Source organism: Pan troglodytes, chromosome 7, assembly GCF_028858775.2.
Source record: "Pan troglodytes isolate AG18354 chromosome 7, NHGRI_mPanTro3-v2.0_pri, whole genome shotgun sequence".
NCBI classification, from domain to species: Eukaryota; Metazoa; Chordata; class Mammalia; order Primates; family Hominidae; genus Pan; species Pan troglodytes.
The window spans coordinates 84089207-84113392 of NC_072405.2; the positions used below are offsets into that span (position 1 = coordinate 84089207).

Genomic DNA, 24186 nt, shown 5'->3' on the forward strand with positions numbered 1-24186 from the left:
GAATATGAGAAGAGTAGATTGATTTCAGAGAAATTTTGAGGGCAAAATATAAGGGACTTCGTAATAATTTAGAAATGGCAAGTGTGCGAGAAATTCCTCAAGAATAATTTCTAAGTTTCTAGCTTGCCTAAATGAATGGTTGGTGGTACCCATCACAGAGAGAGAATATAGGAAGAAGACCAAAGGTTAAACGGACACTCCAACATGGTCAGATTTGTACACCTAACATGTGTGCATCTTAGGTCTCTAAGATCAGGTACTGACTCAATTTAGACTTTGTCTTTCAAAAGTTATGTTTCAACAATGTATTTTGTCTGGAATTTAATCTTCAATATAGTGTAACTCCATTTTTCTCTCTCTTTCTCTCTTTTTTTTTCTTTAGACAACATACAGACATATTAATATAAAGTAAGTGTTTGGGCTCTGTTTTTCTCTCTTCCATTTCAATTTCTTACCATTGTCCCTACTTCTACCATAGGAATCTCTGGATTTCTTTCCACCACAGGAATCTCTGACTCTAAATCCCACATAATGGAGGATTATTGGTTCTTTGCTACTCACCATGGTTAATTAATACTCACTTCTCATAAAGAAGCTGGTAGTATCTAATGTAAGCCTTGTTCCAGGATTAGTGAAGATCATGACATTTCATAAAAGTGTAGTGAAGTTAAGCACAGCTCTGTGTTTTGTTCCTTTTAAAGCAGAAAGGCCGATCAGGTCCAAAAGTCTGAGTTGAAGAAAGAAGGCTAGAATCATAGCATTTCATTGCAGTCTTCCAATCAGAAACCCCATAGTTATCCTTTCCTTGTATTTCTGACAGTATGGTAGACTGAATGTCTACAGAAATCCTTTCATTAGGAAAAAACCTAAAGATTCCAGACAGTATATGTATATTTAAAAATTACTTTGGGAGGCCGAGGCCAGCGGATCACGAGATCAGGAGAACGAGATCATCCTGGCTAACACAGTGAAACCTCGTCTCTACTAAAAATATAAAAAATTAGCCAGGCATGGTGGCATGCGCCTGTAGTCCCAGCTACTAGGGAGGCTGAGGCAGGAGTATCGTTTGAACCCGGGAGGCAGAGATTGCAGTGGGCCGAGTTCGCACCACTACACTCCAGCCTGGTCAACAGAACGAGACCTTTCTTCAAAAAAAAAAAAAAAAAATTAATTGCATAGCTGAGTTGGTGGAAAGTAAGGAGAATTCTCAGAGTCCATGAACAGCATGAACTAACAAATCAAGAGAAGTAAGCAAGATGAATGTCACTGAAACAGACATTTTCTCCGAAGATGTTTGGAAGTTCTTCATTGCATACAGCCTAGGATTTAAAAGACCATTTTTTGTAAACAAATTTAGTTTGGGCTGGCAAAAGTTGGCAGATTTGACTACAAATACCTCTTCATGAATAGGATCCCTGAAAGGCAATACTTATTGTGAATTAAATAAGCAAATAAAAGAGACAGGGGGTAGGGAGTAGAGAGAGAGAGGGAGAGAGAGAGAGAGGGAGAGAGAGAGAGAGAGAGCAAGAGAGAATGCTCTTGAGGGAGATATTTGGTTCTGGGTGTAGTGAAGGAAAAGGAAAGTTTCACCAGAAGAAAATTCATAACTTCTCCCTTATGTAAGCCATATTCATAGTACATATGTAACCTCAAAACCTCTAAAGGTAAAATTTTACTTTTAAGTGACACTTGGTTGATAGTGTCCCCAAGTACTTTGCAGAAGCAAGCAAAAATCCTGTGACAAGAAAGCACTTTAAATAAAGGTCCCACATAACTCTCATAGATAAAATTTCAAAGGATATGAGATTGCATTAAAAAGATAATCACTAAATACAAACAGAATAGAACATCTCAGTGAAAGAAATCAGTAAAAACAAACTGGAGAAGTAGATTACGAAGATTGTTGTTAGAAATTTCATTTGTAGAATGTAAATTAATTACATATAATGTTCAAAATAATATAGATTATTAAAAATATGGTAAAAGACAGAAGACTATAAAAACAAACAGATACATTTTAAAAAGAACCAAAGAGCATTTTGAGATATGAAGAAAAATTAACAAATGAAAGTTGAAATTTATTGTATGTGTTATACAGCAGAGTAGAAATAGCTGAAAAGGAAATTTTTGAAATAGAAGATAGATCTGAGAAAATTATATAGAAGGTAGAGCAAGGAGACAGAGCTGGAAAATACAAGAGACTTTAGGAGATAGAGAGGACAGAAAGAGAAATTGCAACATACATCTAATTGGAGAGCCAGAATGAAGGAAGAGAAAAAACATGAGTGAGATGTTTAAAGTGATAATAGTTGAGTTACTTTTAGGATTGATGAAAGACATGGATCTTCATATTCACATAACAAAACAAATCTTAATTATGGTATAATCACAGAACGGCTTGATATAGTGAAATCGCTGAACATTGATCGAGATTTTAAAAAGCAGAAAAAGATAATATAGAAAATAGAAGACAGTAGTATATGATAGAAATGAATCTAAACATATCAGTGATCGCAATAAATATAAATTGAGTTAAATTTTCAATTAAAGGAGATTATCAGACAGAAAACAAAACACTACAAACAAAATCCCACTTCTGTTGTTTATAGGAACACACCTAAACTAAAGAATATAGATGCTAAGGCGCGGCACAGTGGCTCACGCCTGTAATCCCAGCACTTTGGGAGGCTGAGGGGGGTGGATCACGAGGTCAGGAGTTTGAGACCAGCCTGGCCAACGTGGTGAAACCCCATCTCTACTAAAAATACAAAAATTAGCTGGGTGTTGTGTCAGGTGCCTGTAATCCCAGCTACTCGGGAGGCTGAGGCAGCATAATTGCTTTAACCTGGGAGGCAGAGTTTGCAGTGAGCCAAGATTGCACCATTGCACTCCAGCCTGGGCAACAAGAGTGAAACTCCATCTCAAAAAAAAAAAAAAAAAAAACAAAAACAAAATAGATGCTGAGTGCAGTGGCTTATACCTGTAATCCCAGCACTGCACTTACAACAGTGGCTGAAGTAGCAGTATAGCTGGAACCAAGGAGTTGCAGACCAGCCTGGGCCACATAGGGACATCCCATCTCTACAGAAATAAAAAGAAAAATAATTAGCCAGGCGTCGTGATGTGCCTGTAGTCCCAGCTACTCAGAAGGTTAAGGAGGGGGGATAGCTTGAGCCCAGGAGGTTGAGGCTATAGGTTAAACCATGATTGTACCACTGCACTCCAACCTGGATTATGGCCCTGTATTAAAAAAAATAAAAAAGTAAAAAGATGGGAAAAGATATATCAAAATAAAAAAAAAAGAATTTGTTTATTTATTTATTTATTTTGAGAAGGAATCTCACTCTGTTGCCCAGGCTGGAGTGCAGTGGTGCAATCTTGGCTCACTGCAACCTCCACCTCCTGGGTTCAAACGATTCTTGTGCCTCAGCCTCCCAAGTAGCTGGGATTACGTCTGGCTAATTTTTGTATTTTTAGTAGAGATGGGGTTTCAGCATGTTGGCCAGGCTGGTCTCAAACTGCTGATCTCAGGTGATCTGCCCGCCTCTGCCTCCCAAAGTGCTGGGATTACAGGCATAAGCCACCATGCCCAGCCAGAATTTACCTTTTAAATAACATAAAAAGGAAATTCTCAGGCAAAAATACTGTTCTATATGGTAGCTAGCTTCTGAGATGCCACCCAGCGATCCTTGTCCTCCTGGTATTCATGGCTTTTTTTTAAGACTCATCTAAGAATGAATAGGCATGATCTTTTTAACCAATAAGATAGTCCAGAAATGACAGTGTGTGATTTCTGAGGTTAAACTATAAAACACAATGTAGCTTTCACCTTGTTCTTTTGGAACACTTTATGGGGGACCATCAGCTGGAATTCTGTGTAAACATTTAGACAGTTCTGTGGAAAGGTACATATTTAATGAATTGAAGCTTCAAAAGACACTACCAATTTGCCAGCTCTTTGAATGAGCCATTTTCAAAGAAGATCCCCTGCCCCAGTGAAGTCTTCGGATGTCTGTACTCCTGCTAACACCTTAAGTGTACCCTGTGAGAGACCTCAAAACAGAACCACACGGCCAAACTGCTCCCAAATTTCTGACCCATAGAAGTTATAAGAAGGCCAGCTCAGATGGCTCATGACTCTAATCTGAGCACTTTTGGATGCTGAGGCAGGGGCATGGCTTGAGGCTAAGAATTAGAGACCAGCCTGGTCAACATAGAAAGACCCCATCTTTACAAAAGAGAAAAAGAAAAAAATTAGCCAGGCATGGTGATGTGCACTCATAGTTTTAGCCACTCAGGAGGCTGAGGCAGAGGATCACTTGAGCCCAAGATTTTGAGAGTGCAGTGAGCTTTGATGGGGCCACAGCACCACAGCCTGGGTGACAGAGTCAGACCCTGTCTCAGAACAAAAAAAAAAAAAAAAAAAAGAAAGAAACTTTAAGATCAATTTTAATTGTTGTTTTAGGCCATTAAATCTCTAAGCAACTCAACTCAACAAGAAAATATGATTGTATTTATTGACTGATTTTTAAATGTTTTACTATTACTATTATCAGTAGTAGTAGTAGTAATAGAGACAAGATCTCACTACTATGTTGCACAGGCTGGTCTCAAACTCCTGGGCTTCAGTGGTTCTCCCACCTCAGCCTCCCAAAGTGCTGGGATTACAGGCATGAGCCACCATGCTCAACTGAAGATACAATTTTAAACCTTTATGCATGCAAGTATAATGTCAAAATAAACTAGGTAATAATTTGCATACATTTTAATATATCATTACAGTTGGAAACTTTAACACAACTATATCAGCAATTCTAATATTGACCAGCCAAAAAACAGTAAGTACATAGCAGATTTTATAAATTTCAAAAGACTAATGTCATGTAACTATAGTCTTTGACTTTAGCACAGTTAAGATAGGATTCAATATAAAGATAAGAACCCTCTAGTTTGAAAATCAAAAATAGACACCTTAAAATAACTTATGTTTCTTTTCTTTCTTTTTTTTTTTTTTTTTTTTTTGAGACAAAGTCTCACTCTGCCGCCAGGCTAGAGTGCAGTGGTGTGATCTCGGCTCACTACAACCTCCGCTTCCCAGGTTCAAGTGATTCTCCTTCCTCAGCCTCCTGAGTAGCTGGGATTATAGGCGCCTGCCACCCCACCCGGCTAATTTTTGTATTTTTAGTACAGATGAGGTTGTACCGTGCTGGCCAGGATGGTCTCGATCTCCTGACCTCATGATCTGCCCGCCTTTGCCTCCCAAAGTGCTGGGATTACAGGCATGATTTAGGCCACCGTGTCTGGCCTAAATAACTTATGTTTCCAAGAAGAAATCATAATGGAAATTAGAAATTGTTTAAAAATGAATGATCATGAAAATGCCACATATCAAACCATCTGGAATACCACTGAAGTAGAAACAAAAGGAGAAGTTAAGGCCTTAACAAGCTTATAATAGAGAGGAAATAACAGTGCAAATAGATGAGATAAACAACTAAAGAAGTCAGAAACAGAACAACAAAATAAACACAAAGAAATAGAAGGAAAGAAGTCACAATGATAAAAATGTAATAAACAAGGAAACAATAATACAATAGCGAATGAAAAATAGGGAGTGAAAAACAACTTAAAATTTGGAAACGCTTAACAAAATGATTCCAGAACACAAACAAGGCCAACACACACACACACACACACACACACACACACACACACACACACACAAATCAGGTAAGAAAAGTGGGGTATAACTATGATGCAGCAGGTATTACAATGATAATACAGGGACACGATAAATAGCTTTATACCTGTACACTTAAAACATTTAAAATAGTAGTTGTATCCACAAAAATATAATTTCTCAAAAATAACATTTGAAGAAATAGAAAAACTTAGTAGTCTGATAAATCATTAAGGACTTGAACCCATTGTCAAAAATCTCTCCATAAAGAACGTACGAATCTGAATAAATGATTTCACAGGTGCATCTATCTAACAGTTAAGGAACCTATAATTTCAGTCTTACTTTAACTCTTTAAAAGAACAGAACATTTGGGAACACTCTACAACTTATTTAATGAGGCTAGTGTAATTTTGGTATCAAACCAACATAAAATACAAGGAGGAAAAATAGTAGGTCCATCTGACTCAAGCACAGATGCAAAGGCCTATACAAAATATTAGGAAAGCAAAACTAAATTTGTTTATAAAAGATAAATCATGATCACAGGTTTATTATAGAAATGCAAACTTGATTAAGCATTAGAAATCTACTAAGGTATTCACCAAATTTATAGGTTAAAAGTAAAATCTATTTCAGTCATCTTACAAATACAGAAAAACAACCTATAAAATTAATGTCAATTTGTGTTTTTGTTAAAAAAGCTTAACAACCTAAAAATACAAGAGACTATCTTTACTATAATAAAGTGCAGCTATCGAACTTTTTTACTAAATATCTCATTCCATGGTGAAACATTAAAATCCAGAGTAAATCAATGATGCCTGTTTTCACCACATCAATTCAACATTGTACTACAGACTGGACCCAGGGCAATGGCAAGAGAAAAAGCAACAAGTTATTAGGTTCTGAAAAGAAAAAAGTAATTTTTGTTGTTGTTGTTGTTTTGAGACAGTCTCACTCTGTCACCCAGGCTGGAGTGCAGTGGCATGATCTGGGCTCACTGCATCTTCTGCCTCCTGGATTCAAGCGATTCTCCTGACTCAGCCTCCCAAGAAGCTGGGATTATAGGCATGCACCACCACACCCAGCTAATTTTTGTATTTTTAGTAGAGACAGGGTTTCTCCATGTTAGCTAGGCTAGTCTCGAACTCCTGACCTCAGGTGATCCACCCACCTTGGTCTCCCAAAGTGTTGGAATTACAGGTGTGAGCCACCACACCCAGCCAAAAAACAAATTTTAATGTTCTATAGAAGATAGGACTTCCTATTTTAAAAAATCTATAGAAAAATTTTTAGTAATTTTTTACTATAAAATCCAAATACGGCATTCATGTGCATTTGTATATATCAATAGTCTGTTGCTACTGTCTTAACTTTGAAATATTCTGTTATAATAGCAACATAAATTATAAGGTACCTCAGAATAATGGGAGAAATGCAAGTTTTTTACAAGGGAGAGAATAAAATTGTATTGAAAAACATTAGAAGACAAATAAATTAAAAAATATATTGTTAATAGGAGGACACTGTTTTTAAAATGACAGTTTTACTCAAATTGGTTTATGATTTAATGCAATTCCTATTGTCTCACCAGGACGTTTCATGAAAACTGACTTGCTCATCTGAACATTTATGTGGTAGATCAAATGGACAAGAATTACTGATATGCTCTTGAAAAAGTGGGACAAGGAAAGACCTCTTGCCCTATCAGATATCAAGATCTATTTTAAATCTATTATAATTATTACAACGTATTGTTAGTTTAGAAATATATTGCTGAAACAGAATGCTCGGCCCATAAACAACCCACACTTCTGTGGAAACTCACTCTCTGAGCCTGCTTTGCAGATCAGTAGGGAAAGGGTAGTTGCCCGAACAAAAGATATTGGGAAAACTGGTAGTTAATATAGAAAAGATGAAACTGGATCCCACCTCACGCTTTAAATTCAATTCCAATTGGCTTAATAGGTGAAATTTCAAAGGGACATAAGAGAATATCCTTCTGATTACTTTTCATGAAAGAATTAGTTTTAAAAAGAAGCAAAGCTGTAAAGAGACACTGAAACATATTTAAAGTTTAAAATGAGAACTTTGTCCAGGCACAGTGGCTCACACCTGTAATCTCAGCACTTTGGGAGGCTGACATGGGAGGATCACTTGAGGCCAGGAGTTTGCAACCAGCCTGGGCAACATAGTGAGATCCCTGACTCTACATAGAATAAAAAAGTTAGCTGGGCATGGTGGTGCATGCCTGTAGTCCCAGCTACTCAGAAGGCTGAGGCTGGAGGATCACTTAAGCCCAGGAGTTCAAAGCTGCTGTGAGCTATGATTGTGCCACTGCATTTCAGCCTGGGCTGAGCATCAGAAAAACAGTTTGTTAAAAACAAATAAACAAAAGAAAAACTTGTAGGTGAACAGACACTATAAAAGACTGCAATGGCATTCCAAAAGCTGGGAGAAAATATTTGCATTGCCCATGACCAACAAAGTTTCGAATATAAAAGGTCAGAGTCAGTCAACTACAAAAAGAAAACCAATAGAAAAGTGTGAATAAGGCATAGACATTTCATAGAAATATTTGTAAACATATTCGCACGTATCTATAATTAGAGAAAAGCAAGTTTAAACTGAAATTCTTGTGTCATACTCATCATATTTCCAGGTATTAAGTGTATAACACTGTCAGCATTAGTGAGCAACAGGAACTGGCATACACTGTAGGCAAAGTGAATCTTTCTACAATCCCTCTAGAAATCTATTTGGAATCAATGGTAAAGTTTAGCTATAACAGTGAGAAAGCAGTTCCACTGCTAAGTATATGTTGGGGCAAAGGGCCTTAAACTATCTAGGACAAAGGAAGAGTGTTTTTTAAAATTTCCAGTCTTTTATAAAATGTGACAAAAATAAATTATTTTTAAAAAGGCTTGAACCCAGGAGGTGCAGGGTGCAGTGAGCCGAGATCACGCCACTGCACTGCAGCCTGGCAACAGAGTGAGACTCCGTCTCAAAAAAAAATAATAAAAATAAAATAAAAAAAGAAATGTTAATACACTTCCAGAAAACAATAAATTTAAAAACATGGACATAAAAAATATAAACTCATTTTTATCATTAGATTCGGTAGACATAATTATATTTTAATAAAATAATATAAAGTAACACTGATGAAAATATAGTTAGACAAACCAAACAAGTTGTTCATTGAAAGTGTGATTATTATAAATTAATATAAAGAATCACTATCACCTTTTGTCATTCCACAATTATTTCTAAATAAAATGCTACGAGTGAAATAGGCATTTCATATATTTTATGACTGTAGGAGCACTTTGAATATTCATAATATGTAATTAATAGAGTTTTTAATGTGACAAATGAGCTTGTTTCTTGCTTGTTTGATGTATCTAAACTGGATTGATGACAACACGAAATTGTTCCCATATTTTGTTACACCAAATCAATTTCACAACAGCATGTTGACAGGTATGTACATGTAATGATGCATATACATAAACATATGCATATTTAAGAAATCATGAGTTCACTCTCATACCTCCAATTCTAATCCATCACCAGATGAACTTTCTTGCCTTTTCTCATTCCCTATTTGTCTCTTCTTATACAGCCAGATCCCTGGCTGCCAATAACTATAAAACATTTATTCATTTGCTTAGTCCTATATTGACATCTAAAACTGTTTCAGAATTACTTCCACTGTACCACTGTAAAACCTAAAACAAGTTCTGGATATGTTAGAACATTGTCCCTGTCCCTAACATCCAACCCTGCTCCAGACTGACAGAATACAGACAAATAATGAGTTCACAGGAAACTTGATTAATTCCTTTCTTTCCTCTCAATCTCTCTCCCTCTTTCTCTCTCTTCATCCCTCCCTCCCTTCCTTTCTTCCTTTTCGGTTATGATATTCATTTGGAATACAATTTACCTTCATGCATTTTACCTTGCTTGCTTTCTGTTTTATGGTTTTTTTCTGCTTCCATTCTTATTTAATGTAATTTTTAAATATGTATGTTATGCTTTCAAAAGTAAAAACAATATATATAAAAGAATTACAACAGGACTCACACTCTCGTTATCTCTTCTACTCTATACTCCAATCACACGTAACCAATTTCAGTGGGATTCTTTTTCATAAAGATTAGCAGATCTATGTATAATAGTTTTTGCTTTTTTCTTTCATGAGTAGGGTAAATATATATGCTTTTCTTTTTCCCTCACTTTGATTTTTTTTCTCCACTTAATTATATCTCTTGAAAGGTACTCCAAAACCATTTATAGAGATCTTCCTCATTATTTCTTTGTAGTTGCATAGTACTGCATCGTGCATGTGTATTCATTGTATATTTAACCAGCATCCTAGGCTTGGATATTTAGGCAGTTTCAGTATTTGCAATTACAAACAATCTTAAAATAAATAACATTGTGCATATATTTATCATGGTTGGAGGTGTATCTTCAGGATTAATTCATAGTAATGAGATTAAAGCATCCAAAGAGTAAATGAAAATATAATTATTTTTAACTTTTATACAAAATTAACCCATGGAGCCTGGGATTACTGGTGGATGCCATAATTATTTAGTATTTTCAAAATTCATTTTCAAATCTCCATCCATAACCTATTTTAATTTATAGTTAAATGATGAATTTTTTACATGTCTGCATTTTGATGAAAAGTAAATTCCAAAGTACTCTATCAGATTCATAGGATTCAACGATAATTTTTTGCTGATGTGCAGTATCAAGATCTTCATTGATAATATTGTTAAATTATAGGACTCATCATAATAATCTAAAAACTTTGTTCTTTTAGGCTTCTGACTTTCATTTTTGTTTTTTATCTGACATTAAAAAACATATTACATTTTTTCTTAGAAAGAAGTATAAAGAGCAATGAATATACTAAAGATAAAGACAATGAAGTAAGTCTGGCAGTCTCAATCACATCTTTACTTGGGATCAAAATGGTTTAATAATTGCAAAGATATTAAGAGTTCACATATATTAAATCATGTCAAAAACTTCAAACATTCTCTACTGAACATTTTCCTTTATTAAGCATTATATCTCCACATTAGTTTTTTTAAATACAATAAGCTTACATGTTATAATCATAATATAATAATTTCTACCTTAAAACTGTTCTTTAGAGAATTCAGTTTTTACTACATAACTAAGACTTTTTTTTATAGCAAGTCTTTCTTGGTGAAGCAACCAGAATATTGATTTCTATTGTCATGAAAGCTCCTTAAATTTTTTTTTTCTTTCCAGTTTCCACACACAGTATTGAAGGTGAAAGCTTCTTAATCTGCATAACTATTTCAGAATATTGTCTTGTCATTGCAACTGTACCATCAGAACATTATCTTAATGAAACTTAAAGTCCCAACTATTATGTCAATGCAATCCTTTTCAGTTTTACAAATCCATAGCTGGTTGTTTCTAGTCATCAATGACATTGAGAAAATACTTCTTTATATCACCAGCCTATACAGTTTACACAGAGATTAAAATAGTTGCCAAGTTAGTGATATTTTTGCATTCATCCAGTTCCTAGCTGTATTTGTTCTGTGAGTGGGTCCATTGTTTTTCTTCATTTTCTGTAGTGTTTTAAAGTATGCTGTCATTGAAAAGTGGGACTTGAGCTACTTTCTTTGCAGTGGTTGCAGCTATCATTTCTAACACACTTTTGATGCAGTGTTTCACTAATGTCTCAGCAATTTTTAATGAATTTTTAGCTTTAACAACACCAACTGCTTTTTAAAACCATCTATGAATTGTTTATGTTTAAATAGGAATATGTATAGTTTCACAGATTGCCAGCAATTATGGCTAAAAAACTAAATCAAATATATGGAAGATAATGTTTTATTTCTTTGAAATTGTTTATTTTTCATTATTTTGTTTAGTGTTACCACTACATTCTGAAAAGGTATACCTTGTCCTGACCAAAATTAAAGGAAAAAAGGTGAAGCTTATACTGCTGTCAATAAATTAAAGATTAAAACTAAATACACAAATTTTACAGCCCTAATTTAGCTAATAATGTTAAATTATAAATTTTAAAAGTAGGCTTAACTTTAAATTAAGACTATACATGTATGTATAAAAGTATATGTCCTCATTTTATCCCATTTTTATACACTTCAATTAATTAATTTCTTCTTATTATTCTTCTTATTATTTTTGAGACAGGATCTTGCTATATTGCCCAGGCTGGAGTGCATTAAAGTGATCATGGCTCACTGCAGCCTCAACCTCTTGGGCTCCAGTGATCCTTCCACCTTAACCTGAGTAGCTGGGATTACAGGCAGGCACCACAATGCCCACCTAAATTTTAAATTTTTTTGTAGAGATAAGGTTTTGCTATAGTGCTGGCTTACACACTTTTAGATTGCAGTTCCCAATCTAATTTTAAAAATATTGTGTGGTTCTATTGTGCATGACTTGTATGTGTGTTTTTTAAAGTTTTTATTTTATTATCCTAAGAATACTTAACATGAGAGCTACCTTGTAACAAATTTTTAATTTTTAATTTCTTTAAAGCCAGGATTAGAGCCTTTTTTTTTTTTTTTTTCTGAGACAGAGTCTTTCAATGTCACCCAGGCTAAAGTGCAATGGCACAGTCTCTGCACACTGCAACCTCCGTCTCCCAGGCTCAAGTGATTCTCACACCTTAGCCTCCTGAGCAGCTGGGACTGCAGGTGTGCGCCACCACACCCGGCTAATATTTGTATTTTTACTAGAGATGGGGTTTCGCCATGTTGGCCAGGCTGATGTCAAACTCCTGGCCCCAAGTGATCTGCCCTCTTCAGCCTCCCAAAGTCCTGGGATTACAGATGTGAGCCACCATGCCCGGCCTTTATAACAAATTTTTAAGTGTACAAGAAAATATTGTTAACTGTAGGCATAATTTACAGCAGATCTTGATAACTGTTTTTTGTCATACCGTGAGTTCAACATTATCAAACTAGCGAAGTCCTATTAAATGATATGAGTTCACTGATTCTGTGCTTGGATATTATAGCAAAACCAGATTACAGTTAAAGTTTCTAAATGCTTGCTCTTCATTTCTGTACTTATCCCATCACAAACTTGTAGCAAACAATCAGCGAACTGGCTTGGGTCCACAAACCACACATTGATTTTTGCACCTGGAAACATACACTAGAATATTTACAGCAGCACTGTTTGTAAAAGCAAAAATTGGAAACATCCCAAATGTCCATTTATAGTAGAATGGATAAATGCATTGTGGTATATTCATGTGATGATTTACTATAAAGTAGAGAAAATAAATAAAGCATTCTTGTGTCCATTAACATAGATGAATCTTATAAACACAATGTTCAGGAAAAAAATCAAGTCAGAGAAGAATGTATTACAGTAATATTTTATTTATATAAAGATTCAAAAGGGAAACAACTAAATAGTTAATTGTTACTAATCATAGATATGTGGTAAAACTCAAAGAAATGCAAGAAGTTATTATCACAGGATAGAAATTACCCCAGAAAGTGGAGATTCAATCAAGTTAAGGTACCCAGGGCACATCGAAATTACTGTTCATTCTCTACTTTATAGCCTGGGTATCGGGTATATGGATATTTGTTTCATTGTTATTAAACTGAACACATATTAAATATTCTTTTGCATATATATTTTATAATAAAATTACTAAAATTACAAATAGGCAAGACTTTTAAAAAATATTTTTGAAATACATTTAAAAACAGTGAATGGCCCAGGGCAATGGCTCATGCCTATAATCTCAGCACTGTGGAAGGCCAAGGTGGGAGGATCACTGAACCCCAGGAAGTCAAGGCTGCAGTGAGTCATGATTGTGTCACTGTCTCCAGCTTGGGCAACAGAGAGAGACCTGGTCTCAATTAAAAATAAATTTAAAAATAATAAAATATGTTAAAAATAGGAAGACATTCCTAGATGGGAAGATAAATAATCACAATTATGCATTTGATCCAATTCCAATCAGAAAAATAATTAAAAATTAATACCCATAAATATTTCCTAAAGCCTGCAGGAGATGGGAGATCATTATTTTATATTGAGTTTGAATATAGAAATTTGATCATGACAATATAAAAACCTGGTTTTTAAGGTGTTCAGGGATAAAAATAAAATAAAATGCCTATATTCTGTGAGTCTGCCAGAACAACTATAGAACAAGTAATGATCAGATGACCATGACTGGAAAGCATGACAGAGCACAGGAATGCTCAATCTCACACTCTACTACGTATTGCCTTCGTGATCTGAATGTTTGCATCTCCCCAAAATTCATGTGCTGAAATCTTAATTCTCAAGATGATGGTATTAGGAGGGCGGGGCCTTTAGGAGGTAATTAAGTCCTGAGGGCTCTGCCTTCCTGAATGGGATTAGTTCCTTTATAACAGAGGCCCTAGAAATCTAGCTAGTCTCTTCTACCATGTGAGGGAACAGGAGAAGCAGCCATTATGAACCTAGACTGGGCCTTCACCAGATACCAAATCTGCTGGTACTTTGTTCTTGGACTTCCCAGCCTCCAGAACTGTGAGAAATAAATTCCTGTTATTTATAAGCAACCTAATTTATGGTATTTTGTTATACCAGCCTGAAGGAACTAAGACACTTAACTATCTTAATCAAATCACTTAACTGCATTATCCAGTTTTCCAGTCTCTAGAATGAGAATAACATTAGTATTAACAACTTCTGAATTATTGCAATAATTATATGACAAAATATATATTAAAAGGATAACAAGTTATACATTGGTAGTCAAAAATTATTTATTTTAGCCTCATAATGAAGAATTCTATAAAATTTAAAGTATTCGATGTTTTACTTTGTTTTCATTTTGAGATGAGAGTTTCACTATGTTGCCCAGGCTGGTTTTGAACTCCTGGGCTCAAGTAATTCTTCTACCTTAGTCACCAGAGTGGTGGGGATTACAGGCATGTGCTCTGGGTCCAGTGTATTTGCTGGTTTACTTATGAAAAGTGAGAACATGTGATATATATGGCATGTGATTTTTTTCACCTATCTATATTGTGTACATCCTTCTATGTCAATCTTTTTTGTAGTTGTAATAAATCAGTAAGTTGTAATTCATTTTATGTTTATCATTTGACCAAATAAAATTTAAAAAGTCATCCCCCTCTCCATAGTACTCAAAAAGTTGGGAACTGTAAGTATAAATAAATAAGGGTGACTTGTCATACTAGATATTAATTAAACCCTAAAGCTATAATAATTAAAGCTCTATGATACTGGTTTGAGAAATGAAGAATAGAGCAATGAAACAACATAAAAGCTCTGAAAGAAAACCTAGTATTTATACGTTTCTAATATAAGATTATATGATGCAAGTATAATACATGCTTATAATATGTTATTGTAATATATATAAGGGGGAAACTGTTTGATAAGTACTGCTGGATACTGTTATGAATATTCATTGGGAATGAAAAATTATAAGTGAAATATTCAGAAAATTTTTAAAAAACACCAAAAAGGACAACTATCTATCTGATCTTGGGATAAGGAAAAATTTCCAAATATGAAAGCAAAGTAAGAAATTATAAAAGGAAGTAATGACAGATTTGATGAAAATTAAACATTTAAAAAATACATAGGACTATATCAGAATTATACAAATCAAGCAACCTATTGACATTATTTTCTATATTACAAATGTAGATTTAACTCCCTAAAATGCAAGGGACTTTGTGAATTAAGAAGAAAATTTCTCAAACCTCATTAAAAATGACAAAGAAAATCAAATAGCATAATTTCACAAAAACTGAGATTTGAGGGGGTATAGCAGTTAGAATGAAGATCATGTTGCTATAATTAAAGGGCCCCAAAAAGTTGTTTAAATAAAATAGAAGTTTCTTTCTCATGTAACAACACCAAAGTCCCTGGTCTAGGTTGGATGGTATTTGTATTTCACATGGTTATTTGGGGATTCAGACTGCTTCTATCTTTCTGCTTTGCTATCTCCTAGGGCAGCCATTGGCAATATTTTTTCGTAAAGAGACAGATTATAAATACTGTAGAATCTGGGGTCTCATATGGTTTCTGTTGCTGTTACTCTACTCTGCAATTATAGAATTAAAGCAGCTATAAACAACACATAAACAAATGGTTATAGCTATCTTCCTATAAAATTTTGTAAATTTGGTTTAATTAACTAAAAAAAATAAATTTTTGGTGTACTACATGATGTCTTGATATATGCATACACTGTAGAATGACTAGGTCAAGCTACTTCATATATGCATTATCTCAGTAATATATATATATTTTTTTTTCTTTTTTTTTTTTTTTTTTGAGACGGAGTCTCACTCTGTCGCCCAGGCTGGAGTGCAGTGGGGCGATCTCGGCTCACTGCAAGCTCCGCCTCCAGGGTTCATGCCGTTCTCCTGCCTCAGCCTCCCGTGTAGCTGGGACTACAGGCACCCGCCACCACGCCAGGCTAATTTTTTTGTATTTTTAGTAGAGACGGGGTTTCACCATGTTAGCCAGGATGGTCTCGATCTCCTGACCTCGTGATCCGCCCGCCTTGGCCTCCCAAAGTGCTGGGATTACAGGCGTGAGCCACGGCGCATGGCCTATCTCAATAATATTTTTTGTTGTAAGATTTATGATACTGGTTTGAGAAATGAAGAATAGTTAAAATCTACTTAAAATCTATTCTCAGCAATTTTTAAGAGTACAACATATTGTTACTAACTATAGCCCCCCGATGTATGTATATTCTTCCTGTATAACTAAAATTTTGTGTCCTTTGACAACAAATATCTCCCCAATCCTTTTATTCCCCACCACCTTAGCCTCTGGTAATCACCATTTTGCTGTCTGTTTCTGTGAGTTTGATATTGTTAGAGTCCACACAGAAGTGTGATCTGTGACAGATGTCTTTCTGTGCCTGGGTGATTTCACTTAACACAATGTCCTCCAGGTTCACCCATGTTGTTGGAAATGATAAAATTTTAATTTTTAAGGCCGAATAACATTCAATTGTGTATATATTCAACATTTTCTTTATCTACTCATTGATTGATGGACACTTAGGTTAATTACATGTCTTGGCTATGGTGAATAGTGCTGCAATGAATATGGGTGTGTTTTGGAGGGATCTCATATATTTGATCCAATTCCAATCAGAAAAATAATAAAACAAAAATCAAATATTAATAGTCTTAAGTATTCCTAAGGCCTGCAACATACTGATTTCATATTCTTTGAATAGATACACAGTAGTCAGATTGCTGGATCATATGGTAGTTCTATTTTTAATTTTTTGAGGAAACTCCATACTGTTTTACATAATGGCTATACTAATTTACATTCTCACCAACTGTGTATAAGGGTTCTCTTTTCTCCACATTGTCTTTAACACTAGTGGTCTTTCATCTTGATATTGATAATAGCCAACTGACAAATGTAAGGGGATATCTCACTGTGGTTTTCATTTGCATTTCCCTGATGATTAGTGCCACAATTTGAGTGTGTCCCCCAAAGTTCATGTGTTGGACACTTAATCCGCAATGCAACAAGTGTTGAGAAATGGGAACTTTTAGAGGCGTTTAAGTCCTGAGGGCTCTGTCCTCATAACTGAATTAATGTTACTATCATGGGAGTGGGTCATTATCTCTAGAGTGAGTTTGTTAGAAAGGTGAGTTCAGAGTTCTCTCGCTGTGTGTCTTGTGTGCTTTCTTGTCTTTCCACCCTCCGCCATGGGATGATGCAGCAAAAGCCCTTCACCAGATGCCAGCATCTTGATATTAGACTTTTCAGCCTCCAAAATTGTGAGAAATAACTTTCTTTATAAATTATCTAGTCTGTGGTATTCTGTTATGGCAACACAAAACAGACTAAGACAATTAGTAATGTTGAACATTTTTTCATATACTCCATTGGCCATGTGTATGCCTTTTTTTTTGAGAAATGTCTATTCTGGTCCTTCGCCCATTTTGGGGGGATTACTTGTTTTTGTTTTGTTTTGTTTTTTGTCTTTGCTATTGAGTTGTTTGAGTTCCTTACATATTTTGTTGTATAGCTTGCAAATATATTCTCCCATTCTGCAGGTTGTCTCTTTACTCTGTTGATTGTGTCCTTGGCTGTGCAGCGCTTTTTAGTCTGATATAATTCCATTTGTGTATTTTTGCTTTTGTTACCTGTGCTTTTATAGCCATATCCAAAAAAAACAATTATTGCCCAGAGAAATGTCATGGAGCTTTTCCCCTATGTTTTCTTCTGGTAGTTTTATAGTTTCAGGTCTTACATTTAAGTCTTTAATCCATGTTGAGTTGATTTTTGTAAATGGTATGAGATGAAGGTTAAGTTTCATTCTTCTGCATGTGAACATTCAGTTTTCCCCAGCACCATTTATTGAAGAGACTGCCCTTTTCCCATTTTGTGTTCTTGGCGTCTTTAATGAAAATCAATTGATCCTAAGTGTATGCATTTATTTCTGGACTCTTTATTCTTCCCCATTGGTCTATGTAATTATTTTTATGCCAGCACCATGATGTTTTGATTACTAGAGCTTTGTAGTAGATTTTAAAATCAAGTAGTGTGATGCCTCCAGCTTTGTTGTTTGTCCCTTAAAACTATTTACAAGACAGACAATTTGGTAGTTTTATGGCTTTTGCTCTAGGGCCTTATCTTGTTCTGTTAGGTTGAAGCCTAATCACAGGCACACCTGTACTCTAGCTTCCAGGAAGGAGTGAGCATGGAAGATTTCATGCACAATGTCTGAAGGCCCAGGCACCTAAGTAGCAAACATTACTTCTGATCCCATTCCATTGGTGGAAACTTAGTTCCATGGCTTCACTGAGCTGCAAGCATGGCTGGGAATATGATCTTCACTTCCAAAGTGCCCAATTACAAATCTTTTGCTGTGGAAGGAGGGAGATCATATGTTAGGGAACTACTGGATGTGTTTGCCAAACTGGTATTCAACAAATTCAAAATAACTTTACAATTTTATAATAAATAATATAAATAAATATTTCTAAAGAACAAAAGTTATAATATTCAGTGTTGGGATTATACCATTTCTAGTGGTTAGAGTAGTAATATTTATAATAACAAACGATTGTTACAATATTAGTATGTGTCCAACACCACAGTACACGATTTATAGACTATTTTATTCCTAACACAACCTCAAGGTTTGTGCACATTTATTTTCTTCACTTTCCAAATAAGTATCTTTTTAATGAGTTTCAAGACTAATGTGGCTGGGCACGGTGGCTCACGCCTGTAATCACAGCACTTTGGGAGCTCGAAGCGGGGGGATCATGAGGTCAGGAAATCGAGACCATCCTGGCTAACACGGCGAAACCCCGTCTCTACTAAAAATACAAAAAATTAGCCGGGCATGGTGGAGGGCGCCTGTAGTCCCAGCTACTTGGGAGGCTGAGGCAGGAAAATGGCGTGAACCCGGGAGGTGGAGCTTGCAGTGAATCGAGATCGTGCCACTGCACTCCAGCCTGGGCAACAGAGCAAGACTCTGTCTCAAAAAAAAAAAAAAAAAAAGGAAAGAAAAATACTAATGTATGCAATTAGTAACTGTTTGAGCCATGATTCCACATCAGGCAGTCCTATTTTAAAGCCTATGCTCTTCACTATTAGATAATCAAAATATGAACACTTTTATGAAGAGTGAATATGTTTGCTTTTCCACTTGAATGAGAGATTATTGAAGGCACTCTCTATTATTAATTTTGGTTCTTGAGCACATGGCCTGGTCTATATTAGATAGATTTAGAATAAATTAATGAGGAAATGAATGATTATGTAAATTTAAAAAGGTTAAGTGATTGCTAAAGTTCACCTAGAGAATAGCAATCATGTCAGGCCTTCTTAACTTTAGTTTCCTATTTTCTGTGACAGGCTGTTCTAATATCTGTAACCAGACTCCTTGTTTCAGGACAGTAGGCATATGCCTATGCTGTTCCTTGCCAGAAGCAGAATGGCACCAAGACTAATTACACTGATTTGAGCCTCCTGGTAAGAGGTGAAGCCAGCTGGACTTCCTGGGTGGAGTGGGGACTTGGAGAACTTTTCTGTCTAGCAAGAGGTTTGTAAAATGCACCAATCAGTGCTCAGTAAAAACGCACCAGTCAGTGCTCTGTAGCTAGCTAGAGGTTTGTAAAATGCACCAATCAGTGCTCTGTAAAAACGCACCAATCAGTGCTCTGTAGCTAGCTAGAGGTTTGTAAAATGCACCAATCAGTGCTCTGTAAAAACGCACCAGTCAGCGCTCTGTAGCTAGCTAGAGGTTTGTAAAATGGACCAATCAGCACTCTGTTAAATGGACCAATCAGCAGGACATGGGTGGGGACAAATAAGGGAATAAAAGCTGGCCACCCCTCCGCCCCCCCGCCCCGTAGCCAGCAGTGGCAACCTGCTGGGGTCCCATTCCATGCTGTGGAAGCTTTGTTCTTTTCCTCTTCACAATAAATCTTGCTGCTACTCAATCTTTGGGTCCATGCCATCTTTAAGAGCTGTAACACTCACTGTGAAGGTCTGCAGCTCCATTCTTGAAGTCAGTGAGACCACAAACCCATCAGAAGGAACCAACTCTGGACACACTGGGACTAAGACCTTGATCTGTCTTCTTCGTGAGCAAATTATTTCATATCTCTGATCCTAATGTTTTTTGCTTTGTTTTGTAAAATAACTAAAAATAATATATATCACACAAGGTTGGTGTAATGGATTGAATGTTCCTGTCCTTCCCAAATTCGTATGTTAAAATCCTTCCCAAATTTATATGTTAAAGTCCCAATGTGATAGTATTTGGAGATGGGGCCTTTGGGAGGTAATTAAAATTAGAATAGGTGACACAGTGGGGCTCTCATGATGAGATTAATTGCTTTATAAGAAGAAGAAATTTCTCTCTCTCCCTCCCTCCCTCTCTTCCTTTCTCCCTCTCTCCCTCTCCTCCTCTCTCCCACTCCACATACAGAGAAAAGGCCCTGTGAGGACATAGCAAGAAGGCAACTATCAGCAAGCCAGGAAGAAGGCCCTCACCAGAACTCAATTCTGCTAGCACCCTGATTTTGGACTTACAGTCTCAAGAACCAAGAGAAATAAAATTCTGTTGTTTAAACCATCCAGTCTATAGTACTTTGTTATAGCAAACTGAGCTAATTAAGATAGGTGGTACTGAGGGTTAAATGAGATAAGTATAAAATGTTTAGTACATTTCCCAGTACATCGTAAAACCTCAGTACATGCAGTTCTTACTATCCTGGGCATTGAATGGTGTGTCTGGTACTTGGTAAGCACACAGTAGTCCACTTGTTGCCTTTCTATGTCATCTCCAACTGTTTACCACTTCCTTGCTCTCCAACCACATTGGCCTACCTGAAGTTTCCAGAAGACACACAGCTTGTTGCTGTGTCAGGCTTCTACCTGCTGTGCTTGCCACAGAAGGCCTCTTCTCCCTATTTGCTCAGGTCTCTTAAGTGTCATTCTCTTAGAGTGGCCTTCTTAATTAGCCTACCCAAAATAACCCTAATCACTCTATCACCTCATCCTTCTTCATTTCTCTTCGTTAAGCAGTCACTGACATTTTGATTAATATATTTAGTTATTTTTGTGGTATCCCTCTTGCTTACCAGAATAAGGTCCATGAGGGCAGGGAATATCCCCAGTGCTGAGAAGAGTACCTAGCCTATGGTATCATTAAACCTGTTTTTGAGTGATTGAATAAAAAGAGTTTTATAAGAAAATGCTTCTAGTAAGAAACACACTATATAGAAACACATGTATATATGTTAGCATTTTGGAGGGAATGCTTGCCATTCATATATAAAAATTAAGATAAAGGTTTTTAGTCTCTCTTATTGTCCTCACATCATCCCTTTTGTGTAAATAATACATTCATTAAATGTATTATTCTATCTCATCAAAAATCAAACAAATAACTCATCTTCCAAATTAAGTATATCAACTCTCAAAATGATAAAACATTGATTTAAGTTTTTGGAGACTTCCTAACAAATTAGTACCAGATTATCATAGTCTTTTTGTAAAAACAAAATGTAGTTCCTGAAACATACAATTTTTGAAACTTTTTATAAATTTAAGCATTATATTCCATATACCTCTTCCAACTGTCTTTATCTAGAAAGATTGTATTTGTTTTTATTTAATCATATTGCTTTTAGGCAGATAGGAAGTGATAAATAATTAAAAATTAATTTCCATAAAGTGTTGGTATCTTTAGTTACACACAGGCCACAATGATAATCAATGTGGTGAGTAATGTTTAGGTACTATGCTCCAGAGAACAATTCAATCAATTGCCCCAACCTGGTGTTTCCTGTTATGCATGAACTTGGGGAACTATAATTTTCTGAATAATTCACCTTAAAGCAAAATGAAATGTGTGAGTAATTAAGAAAATGTTCTTCTGCTAATATTTATTCTGATAAATCATTTCAGTTGTTTGATTTTGCAGACACTCCATAATATCATTGAATTAGTAAAATATAATAACTCTAAAAAAGCTCATAGAAGTGATTATTGCCTCTATATTTTCCAGTAAGATGTTAATTTTTTTAAATAACTGTGTAATGCACTGTGAATATAATTTCTTCTACAAGTTACTTTTGCTGCTTCTAAAATACTAGTGGTAGCAGTTTGCATACTTTCTGTATAAAGACTGATTTGATGTCATCTCTCAATCACAAAAAAAAGTCAAACCAAAATGGAAAGGTCTTAATTTAATTAACTAATAGAATTATTACTAATTCTATAGAATTAGATATTTTAAATCAGAGCTAGCTGCAACAAGTTATACGAGCTTTGCCATTTTATGAACATAATTTGACTAAGCGGTTATGAGATCTGTAAAGAACACTTCTTATCTGAGTATAGCTGGGGATGTCTTTGTTCAGAAGTACACAGAATTTTATAAACCTGTCCAGAGCTTCATATATATCCAGTAAGGCTCATTTTCTACATATTTGAGATCTTATTCTCTGTATAAGATCTTTACAGGGTAGTGCAAAATTCGACATAATATTTATATTATGAATGAAGAAACAAACAGAAAAGAAGAGAATGACTCTCAAATTCATTGAGTACCTACTAAGAATGAAAACAAAAACATTTGAAAGTGGTATGTGGCCTGAGATGTAACACAGTTTGAGAAGAAATTTAGGGAATAGTATAAGCATTTGCTGATTTGTACACTTGAAATATTGTTTCAAAAAATCCCTTTTTTATTCCCCTGAAAGCATGGTCCTCTGAAGAGTATAACTTTTCCTGTGTTATTGGATCACTTAGTTTTCATTTCAAGGTTAAATTTGATGTTTTATCTTGTTTGGGCCATTTTTAAACCTGATTTATTTTATTTTTAAATAGAACATAAAGCATTGACTCAAATATTTCCTTAGAAAGGGTGAGAATGATAGTCTTTCCAGGTTGGTAACCAAAATCCATTCCTAGTCTTCAGAAGATGGTAAAATTAACATTCTATATAAAAGTCACATAGAATAAAGAATATTTTATTTATTTAATTTATTTTAATTAATTAATTTTTATTATTTTGCTTTGAGACAGAGTCTCACTCTATTGCCTAGGCTGGAGTGCAGTGGCATGATCATAACTCACTGCAGCCTCAACTGCCTGGATTTAAGCGATTCCCCCACTTCAGGCTCCTGAGTAGCTGGGACCCCAGACGTGTGCCACCATGCCCAAAAAAATTAAACAAAAATTATTTGTAGAGATGAGGTCTCACTATATTGCCCAGGCTGGTCTTGAACTCCTCAGCTAAAGCAATCCTTCTGCCTCAGCTTCCCAAAGTACTGAGATTAAGGTGTGAGCACCTGGCCTAAGAATATTTTAACTAGTTAATTTGTTTAAATATTTACCCAGTCTCTAATATATCCAGAACAGATCCACTGGCTAATTAATTGATTCAGTCATTTACCAAGCATCTGAAGCATTCAGAACAGATCCTGAGGCTCTTTATTATAGCTGTAGACTTTAATCCAGTTGTAAAGAGGACCCATATATATCAGTTTTAAAGACAAGGAACCACACCTCTTATATACCACATAATCTAAAAGAAAGTGATCAGATGAAGATTTGTATTAATGCCCTGGCACCATGTTCCTTATTTGACATAATCAGGTGGTTCCTTGACTTGTCAGGTGGCTTTATATGATCCTTAAGATAGAAGGGAGATTGGTCACTGTGGCTATACACCTTATGCCTATTCCTCTATACACCTCTGAGATAAATATTTTTAACACTGTTATTTAACTAAACTGAACATGTCCAGGATGAGACAGCAAGTAACATGGTATCATAATTAAAACCTGAGTCTATGTGACTCTAATGACATTCCCCTAGATTTTACTAAGGATTATTTGAGTAGAGAGGTAATATCTTAGAGAGGTTGGAAATTCTTTGGGGCCTGACATGCTGCAGTGAATCTAATAGGTGGATCT

At 35.5% G+C, this 24186-nt stretch overlaps 1 protein-coding gene and 1 long non-coding RNA gene across 6 annotated transcripts in view; both read left to right on the plus strand.

The window, feature by feature from the left end:
* The window catches only part of HNF4G (hepatocyte nuclear factor 4 gamma), a 155235-nt gene that overhangs the window by 21347 nt on the left and 109702 nt on the right, over positions 1-24186 (plus strand). The window lies entirely within an intron of this gene.
* Positions 18765-20834, plus strand: LOC134810749 (uncharacterized). The gene is made up of 2 exons (XR_010159377.1): positions 18765-19726; positions 20688-20834. It is a non-coding gene; the product is annotated as an uncharacterized LOC134810749 (long non-coding RNA).